Raw genomic sequence first — 12,447 nt, 5'->3', positions numbered from 1 at the left:
GGATTTAGAAGTTCAGAAAGATGACTTCCAAAGCGAGCAAATAAAGGATCCTACCCTTTCTCAGGCTAGGACAAATGTAAAAGTGATAAATGGGGTACCCGTAGAACCTGGCTCTAGGCTGGCATATCCTTACATGGTTCTGGAGAATGATTTACTCTATCAGATAGAGAAAAAGGGGGAAGATACGGTGCAACTATTAGTCGTGCCAAAACCCTACCGGCGGCAGGTGCTGGACCTGGCCCACGGACATGTGATGGGAGGTCACCTGGGAGTCCAGAAAACCACCGAAAGGATATTACACTGTTTTGTTTGGCCAGGCATGCATCACGATATTCGTGTATATTGTGAGTCTTGTCCTGACTGCCAATCCTCTGCACCTAAGCCCCGGTTCTGTAGCCCTTTGGTACCCCTACCTATTATTGAAGTCCCGTTTGAGAGGATTGGGATGGATTTAGTTGGGCCCCTTCCACGGTCTGCACGTGGACACCAACATATCCTGGTCATCTTGGATTATGCCACTCGTTACCCGGAGGCCATCCCTTTGCGTAACACGGCCACCAAGACGATTGCCAAGGAACTGGTGCATGTGTTTAGTCGGGTCGGTATACCAAAACAGATACTCACCGACCAGGGGACCCCCTTTATGTCCAGGGTAATGAAGGAGCTCTGCCGATTGTTACAAATTGAATCGTTACGCACATCCGTGTATCACCCTCAAACAGACGGGTTGGTCGAACGGTTCAATAAAACTCTGAAGCAGATGCTGAGAAAGGTGATAGACAAGGATGGGAAGAACTGGGACTATTTACTTCCATATTTGCTTTTTGCCATCAGGGAAGTACCCCAGTCTTCCACGGGATTCTCGCCTTTCGAGTTATTGTACGCCCGACGTCCTCGCGGACTGTTAGACGTTGCAAAAGAAACCTGGGAGGGTCAGGTCACTCCGTTTAAAACAGTGATAGATCACGTCACACAAATGCAGGACCGTATTGCGGCTGTTATGCCTATCGTCAAAGAACACATGATACAGGCTCAAGGAGCCCAAAAAAGAATCTATGATAGGGGCGCCAAGATCCGTACGTTTGCACCCGGAGATAGGGTGATGATCCTGGTCCCCACGGTGGACAGTAAGTTCCTGGCAAAGTGGCAGGGCCCCTTTGAGATCAAGGAAAGAGTTGGTGAAGTAAACTACAAAGTATACCAGGCAGGTAAACGGAAACCTGAACAGATTTATCATGTAAATCTGATAAAGCCCTGGAAGGATCGGTCTGCCTTGTCAGCGGAGCTGGCCCATCCTGTCTGCTCGCATACCGTACCGGAGGTACGGGTTGCAGAGGCTCTCTCGGAGCGGCAAAAGACGGAAGTCAGGCAGTTTCTACTTCACAACCAAAAGTTTTTCTCAGAAAAACCCGGGCAGACTATGCTAATGAAACATGACATCGTAACGGAACCTGGTGTCACAGTTCACGTAAAGCCCTACCGAATCCCGGAAGCGCGCCGTGAAGCCGTTTCCCGAGAAGTGAAGGCAATGTTAGAGTTAGGAGTCATTGAGGAATCGCACAGTGCGTGGTCCAGCCCGATTGTGCTAATTCCTAAACCGGACGGCACCATCCGGTTCTGCAATGACTTCAGGAAACTGAATGCGGTCTCAAAATTTGATGCCTACCCCATGCCCCGGGTCAACGAGTTAATAGATCGGTTAGGAAAAGCCCGGTATATTACGACCCTAGACCTAACAAAGGGGTATTGGCAGATCCCTCTGGTGGAGGCTGCCAGAGAAAAGACAGCATTTGCTACGCCGGAAGGTTTATTTCAGTATGTGTATATGCCATTTGGACTGCACGGGGCACCGGCAACCTTCCAGAGACTGATGGATCGAGTCTTGAGGCCACATAGGCGGTATGCTTCGGCCTATTTGGATGACATTGTCATTTACAGCTTGGACTGGGAGACTCATCTCCAGAAAGTACAAGCTGTGATTGACGACCTGTGGGAGGCAGGTCTAACCGCGAACCCCAAGAAATGTCACATCGGGCTAGAAGAAGCCCGGTATTTGGGGTATGTAATTGGGAGGGGTGTTGTTAAACCCCAGGTTGATAAGATTCAGGCGGTTCAGGACTGGCCACAACCTGTCAACAAGAAGCAGGTGCAAGCCTTCCTGGGGATCGCCGGTTATTATCGCCGGTTCATACCCAATTTTGCAGCCATCGCTACCCCCCTGACGGATCTTACAAAAGGGAAAGACTCCGTCATGATTAAATGGAGTTTAGCGGCTGAAGAAGCCTTCCATAGCCTAAAACGGGCACTTTGTTCTCAGCCCGTACTGGTGACTCCGGACTTCCGCAGTGAGTTTGTGGTAAAAACGGATGCCTCTGATACCGGTATCGGGGCTGTACTCTCACAAGTGAGGGACGGAGTGGAACACCCAGTCCTCTATCTCAGTAGGAAGCTGAATAAACACGAGCAAAGGTATGCAGTCGTAGAAAAAGAGCGCCTCGCCATTAAGTGGGCTCTAGAGGCCCTCAAATATTACCTGGTGGGCCGAAAGTTCAGGCTGATCACTGACCATGCCCCTCTCAAGTGGATGCACTTGAACAAGGAACGGAATAGCCGGGTGACCCGGTGGTTCCTTGCCCTGCAGGCCTACACTTTTACGGTGGAGCACCGCCCAGGGGTACAGATGGGAAATGCAGATGCCCTGTCCCGAGTGCACTGTTTGGCGGGTGTCATTGCTCGACCGGAGTGGTCTGAGAAGAAGGGGGGGATATGTGAGAATCATGTGGGAATAGTGGATGAGGGCAGGTATATCTCGCCCAGATTCCTTTCCTATGTGGCCTAGTCTGGTCAGTATCGCACCTGCTTACTAATGGATAATGGGAGGTGGATATAAAAGGATGCAAGGTGGTTGTGTGAGTGTCTCAGCCTGGGAACACAGAGAGCCTGTCTGTGTGAGAGACACACGTGAGTGGAAGCAGTGCCCACTGCAACTGTGGTTTGGCTGGACGGGAGAAGCCCGCCAGTTGGTAGTTAGGTTGTCCATTGTTTAGTTAGTGCCGGACAGGCAAGGATTTGTTTTATGTTTTATTTCCTTTTGCATTGCTTTCACCGTTAATAAACCTGACCCAGGGTCAGTTATACACGAATCCCAGCTCTGCGCCTGAGTTTCATGCTGAACGCACGTGACCTTTGACCCCAGCAAAGGCGATCCCGGAGTGTTTTATCACAGCGGGTATCTAGGATGCCATTGTAACGTATATGTGTGTGAATGAGTAAAGGATCTGTGATGAGGTCATAGCCAGGTGATCCGGTGGGCGTGGCTATGGACCATATAAGGTGGCCAGGGTAGGTCACATGAGTGAATGCTTGGACCCGGTTCATCCGTATGAAAGGTCTCGTCTGGGCTGACGTGAGACCAAATGAGGAAGATGTGGCTGCCTTCCTAACAGCATGTGTGGATGCTGTGTTTAATGGCTGCAAGTGCCTGAGAGTTCCCAGGGGAGGGAATGAACGTCTGCAGTATGGAGAAGCAGCCATGAGGTAACCCTCATGGAGTGAGATAACTGTAAGGCTAGAGAGCCTGCGTAGTGGACATTGCCTAACCTGTATGACTACAGGACGGACAGAGTGGAGCTCTGTCATGGACGCTATGCTGTTGAATATGAACTTTATGTTGCTGGTCATGGTTTATGATACCTGAATAAACCGCATGGACTGTTATTCTTTTATGGAAAACCCTTGCCGGATCTGATTATTTGGCTGCAAAGCGAGTGTCCCCAACCTTGATAACAAGCGCTACCTTACAATTGGTGGAGAATGCTAAGGGCAGTGTTGTAGCCTTGTTGCTAGGGGCAACGGAAGAGGACTGCAAAATTCGGTTGCTAAGGGCAACGGTTCCAACAGCACATGTTGCAGTGCTGGCAACGCTGAGCCAGGAGGGCTGATGGTCTTGAAAGTCATGTGACATGCTAACTGGGGTCAGTGGAAGAGACTTATAGGACACCTCTGCGGTAGAGGGGTCCGAGAACCTGCGCGGCCAGCAGGTGACGATCGTGAAAACCGTGTGATGTGCTGACCGGGTTCAGAGAAAGAGACTGTGGATTGCTATAGGGTGCCTCTGTGGATAAGAGGTACCCGAGAACCTGTGTGGCCGACACAGGTAACGGACGGGTGTCTGTGTTGTACTGACCGGGGTCAATGAGAAAGACTTTGTACCTGGAGGATTCAGTGACCAAGGTCCTGGAGGGTCAGTGTTGGGAGGTTCTGGGAGAAGAATCGGATCCCTGGAGCATGTGCTGTGACCTTGGACCTGGTGAGGCATGAGTGTTGGACAGTCTCAGGCGGAGACGGATGTCCTGAAGAGCACCCGCTGAGCCCCTGGACCTGGTGAGGCCGGTGCGTTGGGAAACCCTGGGAGGAGGGTCAGCTCCCTGAATAGCACCCGGTGTGCCCTGTGTGTTGGACGGTCTCAGGAGGAGATGGACATCCTGAATAGCACACAGACAGTAGATATGGCAGATGGCTAGCACTCGACTAGTGTAATGAATAAACGGTGCTAGTGAAAGGGAGCCTCTGGTCCCGTAAATGTAAAGTCAATATAGAATCACTGCACACGTAAATTATGCTAAAGTGAGCTTTTTATTATTTAATTGACGGTGATGAAGCGACAGCAGACGTTTCGGCCTAACAACAGCCTTTATCACATAGTCGCCCTTTTGAAGTAGAGTTTTGGTAGTCACTGGTTGATAGTTTATCACTGCTAGGCAATATTTAAAAAAAATGCGGATTATCCAATATAGCCAATAGTCCAGGTGCTAGAGGAGCAGAGATCCTGTTGGTATGGCAAAAAAACATTGGTGGAGCAGTGGGGGATGCACTATGTGTTGTTTTTTTCTTTTCCCTCTCAAGTCAGCTGGCGGTGGCTCAGTGGGGTCAAGAAGGTGGCAAGCGGCTTGCTGTAACTCGACGGGGTTACGAAGGTGACAAGCGGCTTGCTGTAACTCGGCGGGGTTACGAAGGTGTGTGTGAGCGGCAGCCGGAGGTATCGGAGATCGGTGACATCAGGAGCTGTGGTGGTGCCAGCAAGAACTTGTGTGGTATTGTTAAAGACATAAACTGTTTTGGTGTGAACTGTGGTCTAAGGAGGCCTGTAGAACGGACATGGGGAAATCCCGAAAGGGGCGGTGACCCAAATTGTAGTGGTAACCCAAAAAGGGGTGGAGTCCCAGAGGGGGGCGGTGGCCCAAATTGGGATGGGGGTCCAGAAAGGGGCCGAGTTTTCAAAAGGGGCAGCACTGGGTACCTCAGTGGACATGTCTCGGGAACCGCAGTGTGTGTGTATGACTTTTTCGGAGTGCGGCATGTATTTTCCAGATAACGATGTGCCACAGGTGTGCACCGTGATGCTGCACCGGGAAGGAGTCTCTGGTAGGATGGACTCAAAGAGTCAGGAGACTCTGACAGGAACTTCTCTCGTTTTATCTCTGACCGAGAAAAACGGCAGGGTTCGCTGCAACCATGGGGTTATTGTGAACTATACGGTGGACAGAGTCATGATTGAGATGACAAAAGGGGTTGAGTGCCAAGGTGGTAGTATGCCACCAAACTTATTGCATCCCTTTGAGAGGGGACGGGACTTTGTCATGTTTGATGATGTATGGCAGGGGGATGGAGACGTTTCTACTGTTGGGCTAACAGACGTTGAGACGGTGACGCCTGCTAAAGTAGACAGGTCTGATGTAGAAGTGACCGGAAGAAGGTGTACATCTGACCAAGTTACGGACCTAATGTCTCGTGACATGACGGATGGTGACCTGACTGACGAGACAACTGGGGTAGAAACACGATTAGACGGTAATGGGACGGTTCACTCGGCTGACGGGACTGACCCAGTGGTACCCTGTGATGATATAGTTAAAGAAGTAGTGGTGCAACACGTGCTGGCCAAAAGAGAACAAGATCATGAGATACAGTTGATAAAAGAGACAGTGGGAGAACATCTCGAACGAGAAAGGGTCCTGAGACAAATGGCCGAGCACAGGGTGGAGGGGCTCGAGAAAGAAGTCTTGGAGCTCAGAGGTCACCTGTCAACCTGGCAAAGCATGAACAAGACCCTTAGGGAAGAGATGGAAGAACTCAGAGGAGTAGTAAAAGTTCTGTGGGAGAAGAGCTTGGACGAAGATTTACAGTGGCCGGGCCCGAGTGATAACAAGACGGAACTGTCAGTACCCATCTTGACAAAGGGTCGTGAAGAGATAAAATCTCATGAAGTTTGTGAGCTAAGAACAGAAGAAGACAGTCACCCGGTCGGGTCAACTGTAGTGAGGGAAGTGTCCGTGGTAAAGCCAGAGCCTTCTGTCCAGGAAGAGAGCAAGACCTCGACCTTCAAATCTGTGATCGAGGTACCCAAAGACATGCAAGAAGCCTGTGCTGAGGAAGGTGTGCATGAGGCTTTCAAAGAGGCAGTAAAGGCGTGTAAGGTGCACTGGGCACCTGAGACTCGGTAGTTGGTGATAATATCAGCCAGGGAAGATACAGCAAACCGGGTAGCTGTCCTGAAAGAGTTGCATTTGCAATGTCTCCTCGCCAAACAGTTGGTCAGGCGGAGTAATATGAAAGCTGCTCGACACCTAGAGTTAGCAAGGGAGGCTATGGATCGGCGGGGTTTGCGGAAAGATGTAATTCTGGTACCCAAAGGTCTGGTTGGGAGAATCATTGGAAGACTCGGGAAGGTAATGCAAGACCTTGTAAATATCTCCAGTGTGGTGAGGATCCCTCCTGATGATGAAGACCAGGTATCCAGTGAAGGGGGTAGGACCTCCATTATAGTGGTTGGCTCCAAGGAAAGCCTGTGAAACTTTCAGATGCTTTTGGAGTATCGAGTGGGGTACCTGCAAGAGATTGAGCAGTTGAGGCTGGACCGTCGGCAGATCAATAAACAGGTATGGAACACCAGGTGGCGGCCACCTTCAACCCAAGATGTAAGGACCTGAAGGGTTCCTCCAAGTAGTGACATGGCAGGTGGCCGAAGAATGTCAGCAAGTGGCAGTTCGACGGGTCGTACGAGGCTGAGAGACCTTAGTTCCTGTGAGACACTGAATGGGTCAGACTCAGGCCCAATAGTAGGCTCGACTAAGACCTATGACCGCGCCAACCGGGAGAGCCGGTCGGGGAATGGAACAGATAGAGAAAGGATGGAGACTAAACAGTGTCTGATGACGCAGACAGACTGTGACTGGAAGGCCAAAGACCAAGGCCGATATTCTGACCGCTGGAGGCGGGGGAGACCTAACGTACGGATGAGGCCGTATGACAGCCGGAGACTGTTCTCTCGACCTGTTGGGCAAGGAGTAATGAGTGCCCGGTCTCGAGATCCCGGAGTAATGTTGTGTGTTCAACCCCACAAGTTTGAACAGAGGGGGGAGGTATGTGCTGTAGTGACCACTGTGTCCGTTAGGGGGCGCTGTGTGGGTGTCCCAGGAGAGAGGATGAGTGGCAGGATGCTGAATGATCGTTATGTATCCCAAGGTAGGTGGCCTTGGGATGGAAGCTTGAATATGTGTATTGATCAGCAGAGGTACTGCTGAGTTTTCATTACACTGTGTCAGGGAGAGCTTTCCAGGTAGCTGGTGAGACGGGCGAGACCAGCTACCTACAAACCCACCTAGGGGCGGGTATCTAGGATGCCATAGTAATGTATATGTGTGTGAATGAGTGAAGGACCTGTGATGAGGTCATAGCCATGTGATCCGGTGGGCGTGGCTACGGGCCATATAAGGTGGCGAGGGTAGAACACATGAGTGAATGCTTGGACCCGGTTGGTCCGTATGAAAGGTCTCGTCTGGGCTGACGTGAGACCGAATGAGGAAGATCTGGCTGCCTTCCTAACAGCATGTGTGGACGCTGTGTTTAATGGCTGCAAGTGCCTGAGAGTTCCCAGGGAAGGGAATGAACATCTGCAGTATGGAGAAGCAGCCATGAGGTAACCCTGACGGGGTGAGATAACTGAGGCTAGAGAGCCTGCGTAGTGGACATTGCCTAACCTGTATGACTACAGGATGGACAGAGTGGAGCTCTGTCATGGACGCTATGCTGTTGGATATGAACTTTATGTTGCTGGTCATGGTTTATGATGCCTGAATATACCACATGGACTGTTATTCTTTTACGGAAAACGCTTGCCGGATCTGATTATTTGGCTGCAAAGCGAGTGTCCCCAACCTTGTTAACAAGCGCTACATTACAATATATATACTGTATATGTATGTATGGGCCTATGCAAAAGTCTGGGGACCCTGCTTGGTTAGTACCTAGAAACACCCTATTTTTCTAGTATCTCAGTTTATAAATGCTTTTTGTAGCCAGCCAAGAGTCTTTTAATTCTTGTTTGAGGGATTTTCAGCAATTTTTTTTGCGGAATATTCTTCCAGTTCTGTGAGATTCCTTGGTCCTCTTGTGTGGACCGTTACTTTGAGGTCTAGCCACAGATTTCAATGATCTTCAGATAATGGGACTATAAGGGTCATTGTAATACCTTGCTCCTTTTGAGGTAGTCTATTGTGTGTTTAGGATCATTATCCATTTGTAGAAACCATGCTCTTTTCAACTTCAGCTTTTTTACAGATGGTTTTATGTTTGCATCAAGAATTTGTTGCAATTTCATTGAATTCGTTCTTCCCTCTACCCATGAAATGTTGCCCGTGCCACTGGCTGCAACACAACCCCAAACCACGATTGATCCACCCTCATGTTTTGTGCTTGGCGAGATGTTCTTTTCCTGGAATTATGTGCCCTTTTTCTCCACACATTTTTCCCAAAAAGTTCTATTTTAACCTCATCAGTCCACGGGACTTGTTTCCAAAATGCATCAGGCTTGTTTAAATGTTGTTTTACATACTTCTGTCTCTGAATTTTATTGAGGATGCAGGAGAGGTTTTCTTCTGATGACTCTTCCATGAAGGCCATAATTATGCAGGTGTCTCTGAACAGTTGATCAATGTACCACAACTTCAGAGTCTGCTATATCTTTCTGAATGTCTTTTGCAGTCAAGCAGGGGGTTTTGATTTGCCTCTCTAGCAATCCGACGAGCAGCTCTCAGGGAAATTTTGCTTGTTCTTCCAGACCTTGTCTTGATGTCCACTGTTCTTGATAACTGTCATTTGTTAACTACATTTCAAAATGTGGAAAGAGCAAGTTGAAAACACATTGCTATCTTCTTATATTCTTCTCCTGCCTGTGGGCCTCACACCATTTTCATCTTTAGAGTGATTGGCAGCTGCTTAGAAGAACGCATGGCTGCAGTTTTTTGGCACAAGGTTAGAGGAAGCTCCATTTTATAAAGCTGGGAAATTTGTATCACCTGGCCTTTGTTAATGATGATAGAGAACAAGCCCTAACCCTAACAGGCTAATTAAAGTCTGAAACCTTGGCCAAAGTTATCTGAGCACTCAAATTTTCCTTTTTGTAATATTGACCAGGGGTACTTAAACTTTCACATGCCACTGTATACTCACCTACTGTCGTCTTCTCCAATATATAGCTCCATTCCATTAGTTTTCTGAGTGTTGCTTCTGCCTTTTAGACTCTTTGACTTACTCAAAATCATCTTCGCTATAGAGATGTCCCAGTGTTTAATGAGTCCAACACAGAGGTTGACGAACGTCTGCAAAGCTTTGAGACACTAATGATGATGCACCAGGTACCTATAGCTGATTGGGCCAAATACTTGTGGACTAGCTTGACTGGCCAGGCACAAGGATGCTGTTCAGTCTCTTGGTCCTCAGGACTGTCTGGACTATTGGACTATTAAGGACACCCTGTTGTCCCTTTTTACCATCACTCCTGAAAGATATCGCACCAAGTGCCGGACACTGTCTCTCCAGGGGGTCTCCTATGTAGAATTTGGCAATCAACTATGATGACACTGCAACCGCTGTCTCGATGATCGGGCTGCCCAGTCTGCTGATGCTCTCAGGGATGTGATTGTGCTCAAGCAACTTATGGAGAAAATAGCCACCCAAAATAAGAGAGTGGGTAGCCAACCAGAAGCCCAACACCCCAGAGCAAGCAGCACGATTGGCTGACAAGTTTTCAGCCTACCAACCCCTCTAGAGACCCAATATTCCCATCGATCCCAGAAGATCCATCAACCAAAGATTTGACGGGTCACCAGTCACTCAAGCAGGATTTCCCCGCTTCCCAGCAGAAAACCCACCAGGACAAATGGTTATCAACAGTACCAGTGATTTGTCTCAGCAATGATGCTGTTATACATGTCTGCGCCTTGGACACAATGCCAAAGATTGTTCCCAGGGCTGGGGCCCCATGCCTGGAACCCATCTGCCTGCAAATCCAGTCAGCATCTGCCTAGGCGAGCCATCAGAGTCTGAGTGGCCCCCGGGATACACCAGCAAAGGAGGAAGTGATATACCCTGTTCACACTATATGGCAGGTTGACCACCCTACACCAGCCAACCTTCATAGCCACCTCCAGCCAGTCAAGGTCCGTGATATCAAGGTCTGTTATGATTAGGTAACTGAGGAGGATAGCAGGAGAATAGACTAGGCAACCAGATAACCAGAGAGGTTGGTAACTTAGCGGATTGCAGACCCCCAAACTGACAACACAACTAGAATTAGCCGTGGGACGTACCTACGATGCCCTAGATGCCTCGGCACAGCCAAAGAATTAACTAAGCCTAAAGAGAGAAAAGGGAAAGCTAAACTGCCCCGGAGAAGAACCCCAAAGGCATAAATAGCCCCCGAACATATATTGCCGGTGAGACAAGATGAGGCACAAAACGCAGGCATAAAATAGAGTAAGCAAATGGTGGGGCCCAAACTGTCTAGATAGAACAGGACAGCAACGGATACTGTCTGCAATCACGCAAAAAAACCCTAAGAAAAAAATCCATCACATCTGATATGCAAAAATACTGAGGCCACACGACCTCTCCCCCACTAAATCAGAACTCTGGTGTGAACTGGACACAAAACAAAAGATACTGATATAACGGGATTAGAAATACTGAAAAGACTGACATGAGCTATGGCATATGGAACAGAGTCCAGCAAAGGTCCCAGCAGGGGACAAGGCTGAATGCACATCAGCAAAGCAAAAATCAGAGGAAAGAAAAAAAATGGATAAAATGCAAAAAGATTCAAGCAGACACCTAACTTATCTGACAGATGCAGGACAAAGCAGGAGGCAAGCAGACTTCCAAAATGCTCAGGAAGAAAACCAAATCACCAGCAACAACTGAGGGAAGGTTGCTCACTTAAATCTCTCCAGTCTGTAACACCTGACCCCCAATCATCCTCCTCAGGTGATTGACTTCTGTCAGCCAGACCAGCTCCATTACCAGCAGCAACCACCAGAGGGAGCCCAAACTCAGAAGCCAGGTCAAAAGTGTTCACAACAAAGGTCTAGGAACCTTGGAACACTGGGCCTTCCATCACCCTAACCAACCTAGATATTGTACCGCCAGAATACCATTTACCAGGCCGCCAAGTGGCCCTTTCCGGGGCTGGGGTCAGCACTTGGGGAATGGGTGCATTTTTGTGGGCAATTTACCAGCCAAAGTACAAGAAGGAGCTGGAGGAATTGTTCCATCAGTATGGGAGGATACGTACCTTCGATCTGAAGAATCATGGGGGAGGCAGTGCCACACAATTCGCCTCCATCAGTTTCCGGAATCTGTGGGAAGCTGAGAATGCCATGAGTGGAAGTAATGGATACGAGTTCGGTTCTCGTCATTTACGTGTAGAGTTTCTTAGGTCAAACAGGAAACCATGGGGGAGGTTATGGAGGACTCCACTGGAGGAACGGTTCACTTTCTCGGTGAACTGAATAAAGAGTCCTTGTCTCAGAGCTTTCCCCCCCTTGTGAAGTTTGCAGGATCTAAAAGATCATATGAGAGAAGCTGGAGATGTCTGCTATGCTGATGTGCACATGGATGGCACGGGGATAGTGGAGTTTATTCGCAAGGACGACATGGAATTTGCTTTGAGGAAACTGGATGATACAAAGATTCATTCTCATGAAGGTGAACCCTCTTACATTAATGTCCCCGCTTAAAGACATGTTAATGGATTGTCCCCGATAAGTGGAGAAGGATGATTGGAAGCATATCATGTCTGGCTAATTAAGATGGGGGAGTTATGTGGCAACATCGCATTTTATCTGAATTATCCAGACATATTATTTCAGTAGGCCCAGGGACATGAGCTAGAGTTCATGTGAGAATGACTGTTGATCCTTATTGTCCCTGAATTATTGATCACTGGCTGCATTTGTTGAGTGGCTGCTGATTACCTACAGCTCTGGCAAAAATTAAGAGACCACCACATCAAAACCCTGTCATGGGCAGCCCATTCTCCAGACCCAAACCCCATTGAAAACCTCTGGAATATAATCAAGAGGATGATGGACAGTCATAAGTCATCAAACA

At 48.7% G+C, this 12,447-nt stretch overlaps 1 pseudogene; it reads left to right on the top strand.

Annotated features, from left to right (window-relative positions):
* The first annotated feature begins 3,532 nt into the window (after positions 1-3,532).
* On the top strand, positions 3,533-12,074 carry LOC141101179 (serine/arginine-rich splicing factor 9 pseudogene; annotated as a pseudogene).
* The last annotated feature ends 373 nt before the right edge of the window (positions 12,075-12,447 follow it).

The sequence above is a fragment of the Dendrobates tinctorius genome, unplaced genomic scaffold (genome assembly GCF_039654945.1).
Source record: "Dendrobates tinctorius isolate UK_male_01 unplaced genomic scaffold, ASM3965494v1 ptg000115l, whole genome shotgun sequence".
Taxonomy (NCBI): domain Eukaryota; kingdom Metazoa; phylum Chordata; class Amphibia; order Anura; family Dendrobatidae; genus Dendrobates; species Dendrobates tinctorius.
The sequence above is the reverse complement of the archived record's forward strand: the minus strand, read 5'-3'. Positions and strand labels throughout refer to the sequence as shown.